We start from the raw sequence: 14,995 nt of genomic DNA, 5'->3' as shown, positions 1-14,995 counted from the left end.
GTATGACAGTATTACAGTATGACAGTATTACAGTGTTGCAGTATTACAGTATTACAGTGTTACAGTATTACAGTATGACAGTATTACATTGTTACAGTATTACAGTGTTACAGTATTACGGTGTTACAGTATTACAGTATGACAGTATTACAGTAGTACAGTGTTACAGTATGACAGTGTTACAGTATGACAGTATGACAGTATAACAGTATTACAGTATTACAGTAATACAGTGTTACAGTATTACAGTATTACAGTATGACAGTATTACAGTGTTGTAGTATTACAGTATGACAGTATAAAAGTGTTACAGTATTACAGTATTGCAGTGTTAGAGTATTACAGTATGACAGTATTACAGTATGACAGTATGACAGTATTACAGTATTACAGTATTACAGTATGACAGTATGACAGTATTACAGTATTACAGTATGACAGTATTACAGTATGACAGTATGACAGTATAACAGTGTTACAGTATTACAGTATTACAGTGTTACAGTATTACAGTATGACAGTATGACAGTATTACATTGTTACAGTATTACAGTGTTACAGTATTACGGTGTTACAGTATTACAGTATGACAGTATGACAGTGTTACAGTATTAAAGTATTACAGTATGACAGTATTACAGTGTTGCAGTATTACAGTATTACAGTGTTACAGTATGACAGTGTTACAGTATTAAAGTATTACAGTATGACAGTATTACAGTGTTACAGTATTACAGTATTACAGTATGACAGTATTACAGTGTTACATTATTACAGTATGACAGTATTAGAGTATGACAGTAGTACAGTGTTACAGTGTTACAGTATGACAGTGTTACAGTATTACAGTATTACAGTATGACAGTATAACAGTGTTACAGTATTACAGTATTACAGTGTTACAGTATTACAGTATGACAGTATTACATTGTTACAGTATTACAGTGTTACAGTATTACGGTGTTACAGTATTACAGTATGACAGTATGACAGTATTACAGTGTTACAGTATTACAGTATGACAGTGTTACAGTATTACAGTGTTACAGTATTACAGTATGACAGTATTAGAGTATGACAGTATTACAGTGTTAGTGTTACAGTATGACAGTGTTACAGTATTACAGTATGACAGTATTACAGTATTACAGTAGTACAGTGTTACAGTATGACAGTGTTACAGTATGACAGTATGACAGTATGACAGTATGACAGTATAACAGTATTACAGTATTACAGTAATACAGTGTTACAGTAATACAGTGTTACAGTATGACAGTATTACAAGATGACAGTATGACAGTATTACAGTATGACAGTATTACAGTATGACAGTATTACAGTGTTGCAGTATTACAGTATTACAGTGTTACAGTATTACAGTATGACAGTATTACATTGTTACAGTATTACAGTGTTACAGTATTACGGTGTTACAGTATTACAGTATGACAGTATTACAGTAGTACAGTGTTACAGTATGACAGTGTTACAGTATGACAGTATGACAGTATAACAGTATTACAGTATTACAGTAATACAGTGTTACAGTATTACAGTATTACAGTATGACAGTATTACAGTGTTGTAGTATTACAGTATGACAGTATAAAAGTGTTACAGTATTACAGTATTGCAGTGTTAGAGTATTACAGTATGACAGTATTACAGTATGACAGTATGACAGTATTACAGTATTACAGTATTACAGTATGACAGTATGACAGTATTACAGTATTACAGTATGACAGTATTACAGTATGACAGTATGACAGTATAACAGTGTTACAGTATTACAGTATTACAGTGTTACAGTATTACAGTATGACAGTATGACAGTATTACATTGTTACAGTATTACAGTGTTACAGTATTACGGTGTTACAGTATTACAGTATGACAGTATGACAGTATTACAGTGTTACAGTATTACAATATGACAGTGTTACAGTATTACAGTGTTACAGTGTTACAGTATCACAGTATTACAGTATGACAGTATGACAGTATGACAGTATTACCTTATGACAGTATTACAGTATTACAGTGTTACAGTATTACAGTATTAGAGTATGACAGTATTACAGTGTTACAGTATTACAGTATTACAGTATTACAGTGTTACAGTATGACAGTATTACAGTATTACAGTATGACAGTATTACAGTATGACAGTATTACAGTGTTACAGTATGACAGTATTACAGTGTTACAGTATTACAATACGACAGTATTACAGTGTTGCAGTATGACAGTATTACAGTATGAAAGTATTACAGTGTTGCAGTATTACAGTATTATAGTGTTACAGTATGACAGTATGACAGTGTTACAGTATTACAGTGTTACAGTATTACAGTATGACAGTATTAGAGTATGACAGTATTACAGTGTTAGTGTTACAGTGTTACAGTATGACAGTGTTACAGTATTACAGTATGACAGTATTACAGTATTACAGTAGTACAGTGTTACAGTATGACAGTGTTACAGTATGACAGTATGACAGTATAACAGTATTACAGTATTACAGTAATACAGTGTTACAGTAATACAGTGTTACAGTATGACAGTATTACAAGATGACAGTATGACAGTATTACAGTATGACAGTATTACAGTGTTGCAGTATTACAGTATTACAGTGTTACAGTAATACAGTATGACAGTGTTACAGTATTACAGTATGACAGTATGAGAGTATGACAGTATGACAGTATTACAGTATTACAGTATTAGAGTATGACAGTATTACAGTTCTACAGTATGACAGTGTTGCAGTATTACAGTATTACAGTGTTACAGTATGACAGTATGACAGTGTTACAGTATTACAGTATGAGAGTATGACAGTATTACAGTGTTACAGTGTTACAGTATTACAGTATGACAGTATTAGAGTATGACAGTATTAGAGTATGACAGTATTACAGTGTTACAGTGTTACAGTATGACAGTGTTACAGTATTACAGTATGACAGTATTACAGTAGTACAGTGTTACAGTATGACAGTGTTACAGTATGACAGTATGACAGTATAACAGTATTACAGTATTACAGTAATACAGTGTTACAGTATTACAGTATAACAGTATGACAGTATTACAGTGTTGTAGTATTACAGTATGACAGTATAACAGTGTTACAGTATTACAGTATTACAGTGTTACAGTATTACAGTATGACAGTATGACAGTATTACAGTATTACAGTATTACAGTATGACAGTATGACAGTATAACAGTGTTACAGTATTACAGTATTACAGTGTTACAGTATTACAGTATGACAGTATTACATTGTTACAGTATTACAGTGTTACAGTATTACGGTGTTACAGTATTACAGTATGACAGTATGACAGTATTACAGTGTTACAGTATTACAGTATGACAGTGTTACAGTATTACAGTGTTACAGTATTACAGTATGACAGTATTAGAGTATGACAGTATTACAGTGTTAGTGTTACAGTGTTACAGTATGACAGTGTTACAGTATTACAGTATGACAGTATTACAGTATTACAGTAGTACAGTGTTACAGTATGACAGTGTTACAGTATGACAGTATGACAGTATGACAGTATAACAGTATTACAGTAATACAGTGTTACAGTAATACAGTGTTACAGTATGACAGTATTACAAGATGACAGTATGACAGTATTACAGTATGACAGTATTACAGTGTTGCAGTATTACAGTATTACAGTGTTACAGTAATACAGTATGACAGTGTTACAGTATTACAGTATGACAGTATGAGAGTATGACAGTATGACAGTATTACAGTATTACAGTATTAGAGTATGACAGTATTACAGTTCTACAGTATGACAGTATTACAGTATGACAGTATTACAGTGTTACAGTATGACAGTATTACAGTATGACAGTATTACAGTGTTACAGTATGACAGTATTACAGTGTTACAGTATTACAGTATGACAGTATTACAGTATGACAGTATTACAGTGATGCAGTATTACAGTATGACAGTCTGACAGTATAACAGTATGACAGTATTACAGTGTTGCAGTATTACAGTATTAAAGTGTTACAGTATGACAGTATGACAGTGTTACAGTATTACAGTATGACAGTATGACAGTATTACAGTGTTACAGTATTAAAGTATGACAGTATTAGAGTATGACAGTATTACAGTGTTACAGTGTTACAGTATGACAGTGTTACAGTATTACAGTATGACAGTATTACAGTAGTACAGTGTTACAGTATGACAGTGTTACAGTATGACAGTATGACAGTATAACAGTATTACAGTATTACAGTAATACAGTGTTACAGTATTACAGTATTACAGTATGACAGTATTACAGTGTTGTAGTATTACAGTATGACAGTATAAAAGTGTTACAGTATTACAGTATTGCAGTGTTAGAGTATTACAGTATGACAGTATTACAGTGTTACAGTATTACAATATGACAGTGTTACAGTATTACAGTGTTACAGTGTTACAGTATCACAGTATTACAGTATGACAGTATGACAGTATGACAGTATTACCTTATGACAGTATTACAGTATTACAGTGTTACAGTATTACGGTGTTACAGTATTACAGTATGACAGTATGACAGTATTACAGTGTTACAGTATTACAATATGACAGTGTTACAGTATTACAGTGTTACAGTGTTACAGTATCACAGTATTACAGTATGACAGTATGACAGTATGACAGTATTACCTTATGACAGTATTACAGTATTACAGTATTACAGTGTTACAGTATTACAGTATTAGAGTATGACAGTATTACAGTGTTACAGTATTACAGTATTACAGTATTACAGTGTTACAGTATGACAGTATTACAGTATTACAGTATGACAGTATTACAGTATGACAGTATGACAGTATTACAGTGTTACAGTATGACAGTATTACAGTGTTACAGTATTACAATACGACAGTATTACAGTGTTGCAGTATGACAGTATTACAGTATGAAAGTATTACAGTGTTGCAGTATTACAGTATTACAGTGTTACAGTATGACAGTATGACAGTGTTACAGTATTACAGTATGACAGTATTACAGTGTTACATTATTACAGTATGACAGTATTAGAGTATGACAGTATTACAGTGTTACAGTGTTACAGTATGACAGTATGACAGTATTACAGTATTACAGTAGTACAGTGTTACAGTATGACAGTGTTACAGTATGACAGTATGACAGTATAACAGTATTACAGTATTACAGTAATACAGTGTTACAGTAATACAGTGTTACAGTATGACAGTATTACAGTATGACAGTATGACAGTATTACAGTATGACAGTATTACAGTGTTGCAGTATTACAGTATTACAGTGTTACAGTATTACAGTATGATAGTGTTACAGTATTACAGTATGACAGTATGACAGTATTACAGTATTACAGTATGACAGTTTTACGGTGTTACAGTATTACAGTATGACAGTATTACAGTGTTACAGTATTACAGTATGACAGTATAACAGTGTTACAATATTACAGTATTACAGTATTAGAGTGTTGCAGTATTACAGTATGACAGTATTACAGTATTACAGTATGACAGTATTACAGTATGACAGTATTACAGGGTTGCAGTATTACAGTATTACAGTATAAAAGTGTTACAGTATTACAGTATTGCAGTGTTAGAGTATTACAGTATGACAGTATTACAGTATGACAGTATGACAGTATTACAGTATTACAGTATTACAGTATGACAGTATGACAGTATTACAGTATTACAGTATGACAGTATTACAGTATGACAGTATGACAGTATAACAGTGTTACAGTATTACAGTATTACAGTGTTACAGTATTACAGTATGACAGTATGACAGTATTACATTGTTACAGTATTACAGTGTTACAGTATTACGGTGTTACAGTATTACAGTGTTACAGTATGACAGTATTACAGTATTACAGTATGACAGTATTACAGTATGACAGTATTACAATATGACAGTGTTACAGTATTACAGTGTTACAGTGTTACAGTATCACAGTATTACAGTATGACAGTATGACAGTATTACCTTATGACAGTATTACAGTATGACAGTGTTACAGTATTACAGTATTACAGTATTACAGTGTTACAGTATTACAGTATGACAGTATGACAGTATTACAGTGTTACAGTATTACAATATGACAGTGTTACAGTATTACAGTGTTACAGTGTTACAGTATCACAGTATTACAGTATGACAGTATGACAGTATGACAGTATTACCTTATGACAGTATTACAGTATTACAGTGTTACAGTATTACAGTATTAGAGTATGACAGTATTACAGTGTTACAGTATTACAGTATTACAGTATTACAGTGTTACAGTATGACAGTATTACAGTATTACAGTATGACAGTATGACAGTATTACAGTGTTACAGTATGACAGTATTACAGTGTTACAGTATTACAATACGACAGTATTACAGTGTTGCAGTATGACAGTATGACAGTATTACAGTATGAAAGTATTACAGTGTTGCAGTATTACAGTATTATAGTGTTACAGTATGACAGTATGACAGTGTTACAGTATTACAGTGTTACAGTATTACAGTATGACAGTATTAGAGTATGACAGTATTACAGTGTTAGTGTTACAGTGTTACAGTATGACAGTGTTACAGTATTACAGTATGACAGTATTACAGTATTACAGTAGTACAGTGTTACAGTATGACAGTGTTACAGTATGACAGTATGACAGTATAACAGTATTACAGTATTACAGTAATACAGTGTTACAGTAATACAGTGTTACAGTATGACAGTATTACAAGATGACAGTATGACAGTATTACAGTATGACAGTATTACAGTGTTGCAGTATTACAGTATTACAGTGTTACAGTAATACAGTATGACAGTGTTACAGTATTACAGTATGACAGTATGAGAGTATGACAGTATGACAGTATTACAGTATTACAGTATTAGAGTATGACAGTATTACAGTTCTACAGTATGACAGTGTTGCAGTATTACAGTATTACAGTGTTACAGTATGACAGTATGACAGTGTTACAGTATTACAGTATGAGAGTATGACAGTATTACAGTGTTACAGTATTACAGTATGACAGTATTAGAGTATGACAGTATTAGAGTATGACAGTATTACAGTGTTACAGTGTTACAGTATGACAGTGTTACAGTATTACAGTATGACAGTATTACAGTAGTACAGTGTTACAGTATGACAGTGTTACAGTATGACAGTATGACAGTATAACAGTATTACAGTATTACAGTAATACAGTGTTACAGTATTACAGTATAACAGTATGACAGTATTACAGTGTTGTAGTATTACAGTATGACAGTATAACAGTGTTACAGTATTACAGTATTACAGTGTTACAGTATTACAGTATGACAGTATGACAGTATTACAGTATTACAGTATTACAGTATGACAGTATGACAGTATAACAGTGTTACAGTATTACAGTATTACAGTGTTACAGTATTACAGTATGACAGTATTACATTGTTACAGTATTACAGTGTTACAGTATTACGGTGTTACAGTATTACAGTATGACAGTATGACAGTATTACAGTGTTACAGTATTACAGTATGACAGTGTTACAGTATTACAGTGTTACAGTATTACAGTATGACAGTATTAGAGTATGACAGTATTACAGTGTTAGTGTTACAGTGTTACAGTATGACAGTGTTACAGTATTACAGTATGACAGTATTACAGTATTACAGTAGTACAGTGTTACAGTATGACAGTGTTACAGTATGACAGTATGACAGTATAACAGTATTACAGTAATACAGTGTTACAGTAATACAGTGTTACAGTATGACAGTATTACAAGATGACAGTATGACAGTATTACAGTATGACAGTATTACAGTGTTGCAGTATTACAGTATTACAGTGTTACAGTAATACAGTATGACAGTGTTACAGTATTACAGTATGACAGTATGAGAATATGACAGTATGACAGTATTACAGTATTACAGTATTAGAGTATGACAGTATTACAGTTCTACAGTATGACAGTATTACAGTATGACAGTATTACAGTGTTACAGTATGACAGTATTACAGTATGACAGTATTACAGTGATGCAGTATTACAGTATGACAGTCTGACAGTATAACAGTATGACAGTATTACAGTGTTGCAGTATTACAGTATTACAGTGTTACAGTATGACAGTATGACAGTGTTACAGTATTACAGTATGACAGTATGACAGTATTACAGTGTTACAGTATTAAAGTATGACAGTATTAGAGTATGACAGTATTACAGTGTTACAGTGTTACAGTATGACAGTGTTACAGTATTACAGTATGACAGTATTACAGTAGTACAGTGTTACAGTATGACAGTATAACAGTATTACAGTATTACAGTAATACAGTGTTACAGTATTACAGTATTACAGTATGACAGTATTACAGTGTTGTAGTATTACAGTATGACAGTATAAAAGTGTTACAGTATTACAGTATTGCAGTGTTAGAGTATTACAGTATGACAGTATTACAGTGTTACAGTATTACAATATGACAGTGTTACAGTATTACAGTGTTACAGTGTTACAGTATCACAGTATTACAGTATGACAGTATGACAGTATGACAGTATTACCTTATGACAGTATTATAGTATTACAGTGTTACAGTATTACGGTGTTACAGTATTACAGTATGACAGTATGACAGTATTACAGTGTTACAGTATTACAATATGACAGTGTTACAGTATTACAGTGTTACAGTGTTACAGTATCACAGTATTACAGTATGACAGTATGACAGTATGACAGTATTACCTTATGACAGTATTACAGTATTACAGTATGACAGTATTACAGTATTACAGTATGACAGTATTACAGTATGACAGTATGACAGTATTACAGTGTTACAGTATGACAGTATTACAGTGTTACAGTATTACAATACGACAGTATTACAGTGTTGCTGTATGACAGTATTACAGTATGAAAGTATTACAGTGTTGCAGTATTACAGTATTACAGTGTTACAGTATGACAGTATGACAGTGTTACAGTATTACAGTATGACAGTATTACAGTGTTACATTATTACAGTATGACAGTATTAGAGTATGACAGTATTACAGTGTTACAGTGTTACAGTATGACAGTATGACAGTATTACAGTATTACAGTAGTACAGTGTTACAGTATGACAGTGTTACAGTATGACAGTATGACAGTATAACAGTATTACAGTATTACAGTAATACAGTGTTACAGTAATACAGTGTTACAGTATGACAGTATTACAGTATGACAGTATGACAGTATTACAGTATGACAGTATTACAGTGTTGCAGTATTACAGTATTACAGTGTTACAGTATTACAGTTTGATAGTGTTACAGTATTACAGTATGAAAGTATGACAGTATTACAGTATTACAGTATGACAGTTTTACGGTGTTACAGTATTACAGTATGACAGTATTACAGTGTTACAGTATTACAGTATGACAGTATAACAGTGTTACAATATTACAGTATTACAGTATTAGAGTGTTGCAGTATTACAGTATGACAGTATTACAGTATTACAGTATGACAGTATTACAGTATGACAGTATTACAGGGTTGCAGTATTACAGTATTACAGTGTTACAGTATGACAGTATGACAGTATGACAGTGTTACAGTATTACAGTATGACAGTATGACAGTATTACAGTGTTACAGTATTACAGTATGACAGTATTATAGTATGACAGTATTACAGTGTTACAGTGTTACAGTATGACAGTGTTACAGTATGACAGTATTACAGTATTACAGTAGTACAGTGTTACAGTATGACAGTGTTACAGTATGACAGTATGACAGTATAACAGTATTACAGTATTACAGTAATACAGTGTTACAGTATTACAGTATGACAGTATTACAGTCTTGCAGTATTACAGTATGACAGTATAACAGTGTTACAGTATTACAGTATTACAGTGTTACAGTATTACAGTATGACAGTATTACAGTGTTACAGTATTACAGTATTACAGTGTTGCAGTATTACAGTATGACAGTATTACAGTATTACAGTATGACAGTATAACAGTGTTACAGTATTACAGTATGACAGTATTACAGTGTTACAGTATTACAGTGCTACAGTGTTACAGTATTACAGTGTTGCAGTATTACAGTATGACAGTATTACAGTATAACAGTATTACAGTATGACAGTATTACAGTGTTGCAGTATTACAGTGTTGCATTATTACAGTATGACAGTATTATAGTGTTGCAGTATTACAGTATTACAGTATTACAGTGTTGCAGTATTACAGTGTAACAGTATTACAGTATGACAGTATAACAGTGTTACAGTATTACAGTGTTACAGTTTTACAGTATGACAGTGCTACAGTATGACAGTATTACAGTGTTACAGTATTACAGTGTTGCAGTATTACAGTATGACAGTATTACAGTATGACAGTATGAAAGTATGACAGTATGACAGTATTACAGTATGACAGTATTACAGTGTTGCAGTATTACAGTATTACAGTGTTACAGTATTACAGTATGACAGTATTACAGTATTTCAATTCAATTCAATACAGTTTATTTTGTATAGCCCAATATCACAAATTACAAATTTGCCTCAGAGGGCTTTACAATCTGCACACATACGACATCCCTGACCTTTGACCTCACATCGGATCAAGGAAAACTCCCCAAAAATAACCTTTGACAGGGAAAAAAGGGAAGAAACCTTCAGGAGAGCAACAGAGGAGGATCCCTCTCCCCGGATGGACAGAAGCAATAGATGTCATGTGTACAGAATGAACAGCATTTACAAAGTTACATAAACACATTACATGAATATGACAATGTATGAATGGAACTCCAATCCATGAAACAGAAGGAGGTAGAGAGGAGGGGGCGGGGCATCAGCAGGGCCAACGCGGTAGGCCGGCTCACCAGGCATCAGACACCTCCAGGTCCAATGGACCCTATGAGACGTGAAGTCACAACAACTCCGGGGAGGAAGCAGAGTTAATAAGGTGCAATGGAGAGATGTAAATTCATCCATAAGGAGAGAGAGAAGAAGAGATAGGTGCTCAGTGTATCCTAAAACATCCCCCAGCAGCCTATAAGCCTATAGCAGCATATCAAGGGGCTGGACCAGGGCAAACCTGATTCAGACCTAACTATAAGCACTATTAAAGAGGAAAGTCTTAAGTCTATTCTTAAATGAGGTGACTGTGTCTGCCTCCCGGACTGAAAGTGGAAGCTGGTTCCATAAAAGAGGAGCTTGATAACTGAAGGCTCTTGCTCCCATTCTACTTTTTAGGACTCTAGGAACCACAAGTAGCCCCGCATTTAGTGAGCGCAGCTCTCTAGTGGGGCAATATGGTACTACAAGCTCCTTAAGATATGATGGTGCATCACCAATCAAGGCTTTGTAAGTGAGGAGAAGAATTTTAAATGTGATTCTTGATTTTACAGGGAGCCAGTGCAGCGCAGCTAATACAGGAGTCATGTGATCTCTTTTCTTAGTTTTTGTGAGTACACAAGCTGCAGCATTCTGGATCAACTGGAGGGATTTAAGAGACTTATTAGAGCAGCCTGATAATAAGGAGTTGCAGTAATCTAGTCTGGAAGTAACAAACGCGTGAACCAGCTTTTCTGCATCTTTTTGAGACAAGATGTGCCTGATTTTGGAAATGTTACGTAGATGAAAAAATGTAATCCTTGAGATTTGCTTAACGTGGGAGTTAAAGGACAAGTCTCGGTCAAAGATAACGCCTAGATTCTTTACAGTGGTGTTGGATGCCAGGGAAATGCCATCTACAGAAACCACATCACCAGATAATTGATCTCTGAGGTGTTCAGGGCCAGTAAAATAACTTCAGTTTTGTCTGAGTTTAACATCAGGAAGTTGCAGGTCATCCATGTTTTTATGTCTTTAAGACATTCTTGAATTTTAGCGAGCTGGTTGGTCTCCTCTGGTTTGATCGATAGATATAATTCAGTATCGTCTGCATAGCAATGAAAGTTTATGCAGTGTTTCCTGATAATATTGCCCAAAGGAAGCATATATAAGGTAAATAAAATTGGTCCAAGCACAGAACCTTGTGGAACTCCGTGATTAACGTTGGTGGTCATTGAGGCTTCATCGTTTACAAATACAAATTGAGATCGATCTGATAAATAGGATTTAAACCAACTTAGTGCGGTACCTGAAATGCCAATCGACTGATCCAGTCTCTGTAATAGGATGTCATGATCAATGGTTTCGAACGCAGCACTAAGGTCTAATAATACCAGTACAGAGATGAGTCCTTTATCAGCACTAAGGTCTAACAAGACCAGTACAGAGATGAGTCCTTTATCTGATGCAATTAGGAGGTCATTTGTAATTTTCACCAGTGCTGTCTCTGTGCTGTGGTGTTTTCTAAATCCTGACTGAAACTCCTCAAATAAACTATTCGGATGTAGAAAGTATTACAGTATTACAGTATGACAGTGTTACAGTATTACAGTATGACAGTATGACAGTATTACAGTATGACAGTATAACAGTGTTACAGTATTACAGTATTACAGTGTGACAGTATTACAGTATTACAATATGACAGTATTACGGTGTTACAGTATTACAGTATGACAGTATTACTGTGTTAAAGTATGACAGTATGACAGTATTACAGTATTACAGTATGACAGTATTACGGTGTTATAGTATTACAGTATGACAGTATGACAGTATTACTGTATGACAGTATGACAGCATGACAGTATTACAGTATTACAGTGTTACAGTATTACAGTATGACAGTATTACAGTATTACAGTGTTACAGTATTACAGTGTTACAGTATGACAGTATTACAGTATTACAGTATGACAGTATTACAGTATGACAGTATTACAGTGTTACAGTATTACAGTGTTACAGTATTACAGTATGACTATAACAGTGTTACAGTATGACAGTATTACAGTGTTGCAGTATTACAGTATGACAGTATTACAGTATGACAGTATGAAAGTATGACAGCATGACAGTATTACAGTGTTGCAGTATTACAGTATTACAGTATTACAGTGTTACAGTATTACAGTATGACAGTATGACAGTATTACAGTATGACAGTATAACAGTGTTACAGTATTACAGTAATACAGTATGACAGTGTTACAGTATTACAGTATGACAGTATTACAGTATGACAGTATTACAGTATTACAGTATCACAGTATTACAGTATTACAGTGTTACAGTATTACAGTATGACAGTATTACAGTATTACAGTGTTACAGTATTACAGTATGACAGTATGACAGTATTACAGTGTTACAGTATTACAGTGTTACAGTATTACGGTGTTACAGTATGACAGTATGACAGTATTACAGTATGACAGTATTACAGTATGACAGTATTACAATATGACAGTATTACACTGTTACAGTATTACAGTATGACAGTATTACAGTATGACAGTATGACAGTATTACACTGTTACAGTATTACAGTATGACAGTATTACACTGTTACAGTATTACAGTATGACAGTATTACAGTGTTACGGTATTACAGTATGACAGTATTACAGTATGACAGTATTACAGTGTTACAGTATTACAGTATGACAGTATTACATTATGACAGTATGACAGTATTACAGTATTACAGTATTACAGTGTTACAGTATTACAGTATGACAGTATTACAGTATGACAGTATTACAGTGTTACAGTATTACAGTATTACAGTATTACAGTATGACAGTATGACAGTATTACAGTGTTACAGTATTACAGTATGACAGTATTACAGTATGACAGTATTACAGTGTTACAGTATTACAGTATTACAGTATGACAGTGTTACAGTATTACAGTATGACAGTATTACAGTATGACAGTATTACAGTATTACAGTATCACAGTATTACAGTATTACAGTATTACAGTGTTACAGTATTACAGTATGACAGTATTACAGTATTACAGTGTTACAGTATTACAGTATTACAGTATGACAGTATTACAGTATTACAGTGTTACAGTATTACAGTATGACAGTATTACAGTGTTACAGTATTACAGTGTTACAGTATTACGGTGTTACAGTATGACAGTATGACAGTATTACAGTATGACAGTATTACAATATGACAGTATTACACTGTTACAGTATTACAGTATGACAGTATTACAGTATGACAGTATGACAGTATTACACTGTTACAGTATTACAGTATGACAGTATTACAGTGTTACGGTATTACAGTATGACAGTATTACAGTATGACAGTATTACAGTGTTACAGTATTACAGTATGACAGTATTACATTATGACAGTATGACAGTATTACAGTATTACAGTATTACAGTGTTACAGTATTACAGTATGACAGTATTACAGTATGACAGTATTACAGTGTTACAGTATTACAGTATGACAGTATGACAGTATTACAGTGTTACAGTATTATAGTATGACAGTATTACAGTATGACAGTATTACAGTGTTACAGTATTACAGTATTACAGTATTACAGTATGACAGTGTTACAGTAAACGCTATCTGTCTGTCTGCTTTGGGCCTCCACCCCTGCTGTGTGTACTGTGGCAGATAAGAGCGTATCTGGAGGTCACCAGGACATCGGCACCACCTCGCCCTGCTGCACTGACACTGTTTGTCCAACATTCATCTGACAGTGCATATCAATATTAATTTATGTCATTTCCTATTCTTTCTTTTTGTATTCCATTTCAATGTTTACAGGAAAAGTTGCCCATTCATAAATGAAATTGTATTCAGCGTTTAACCCATGCAGCGGGCATCTGTATAACACCCTGGCAGCCACTCGGGGTCCAGTCTCTTAAAGGACTTTACGTCCTCCCTGAGCCACTACCTCAACAGCACCAAATAGTGTTGTTGTGATAATAGA

At 33.5% G+C, this 14,995-nt stretch overlaps 1 protein-coding gene across 1 annotated transcript in view; it reads left to right on the top strand.

The window, feature by feature from the left end:
• Window positions 1-14,995, top strand: part of cahz (carbonic anhydrase) — a 40,418-nt gene that overhangs the window by 18,826 nt on the left and 6,597 nt on the right. The gene's annotated exons all lie outside the window — the stretch shown is intronic.

This window comes from Cyclopterus lumpus, chromosome 17 (genome assembly GCF_009769545.1).
Source record: "Cyclopterus lumpus isolate fCycLum1 chromosome 17, fCycLum1.pri, whole genome shotgun sequence".
Classification (NCBI taxonomy): domain Eukaryota; kingdom Metazoa; phylum Chordata; class Actinopteri; order Perciformes; family Cyclopteridae; genus Cyclopterus; species Cyclopterus lumpus.
Note: the sequence above shows the minus strand (reverse complement) of the source record. Positions and strands in the feature narration are given on the sequence as shown.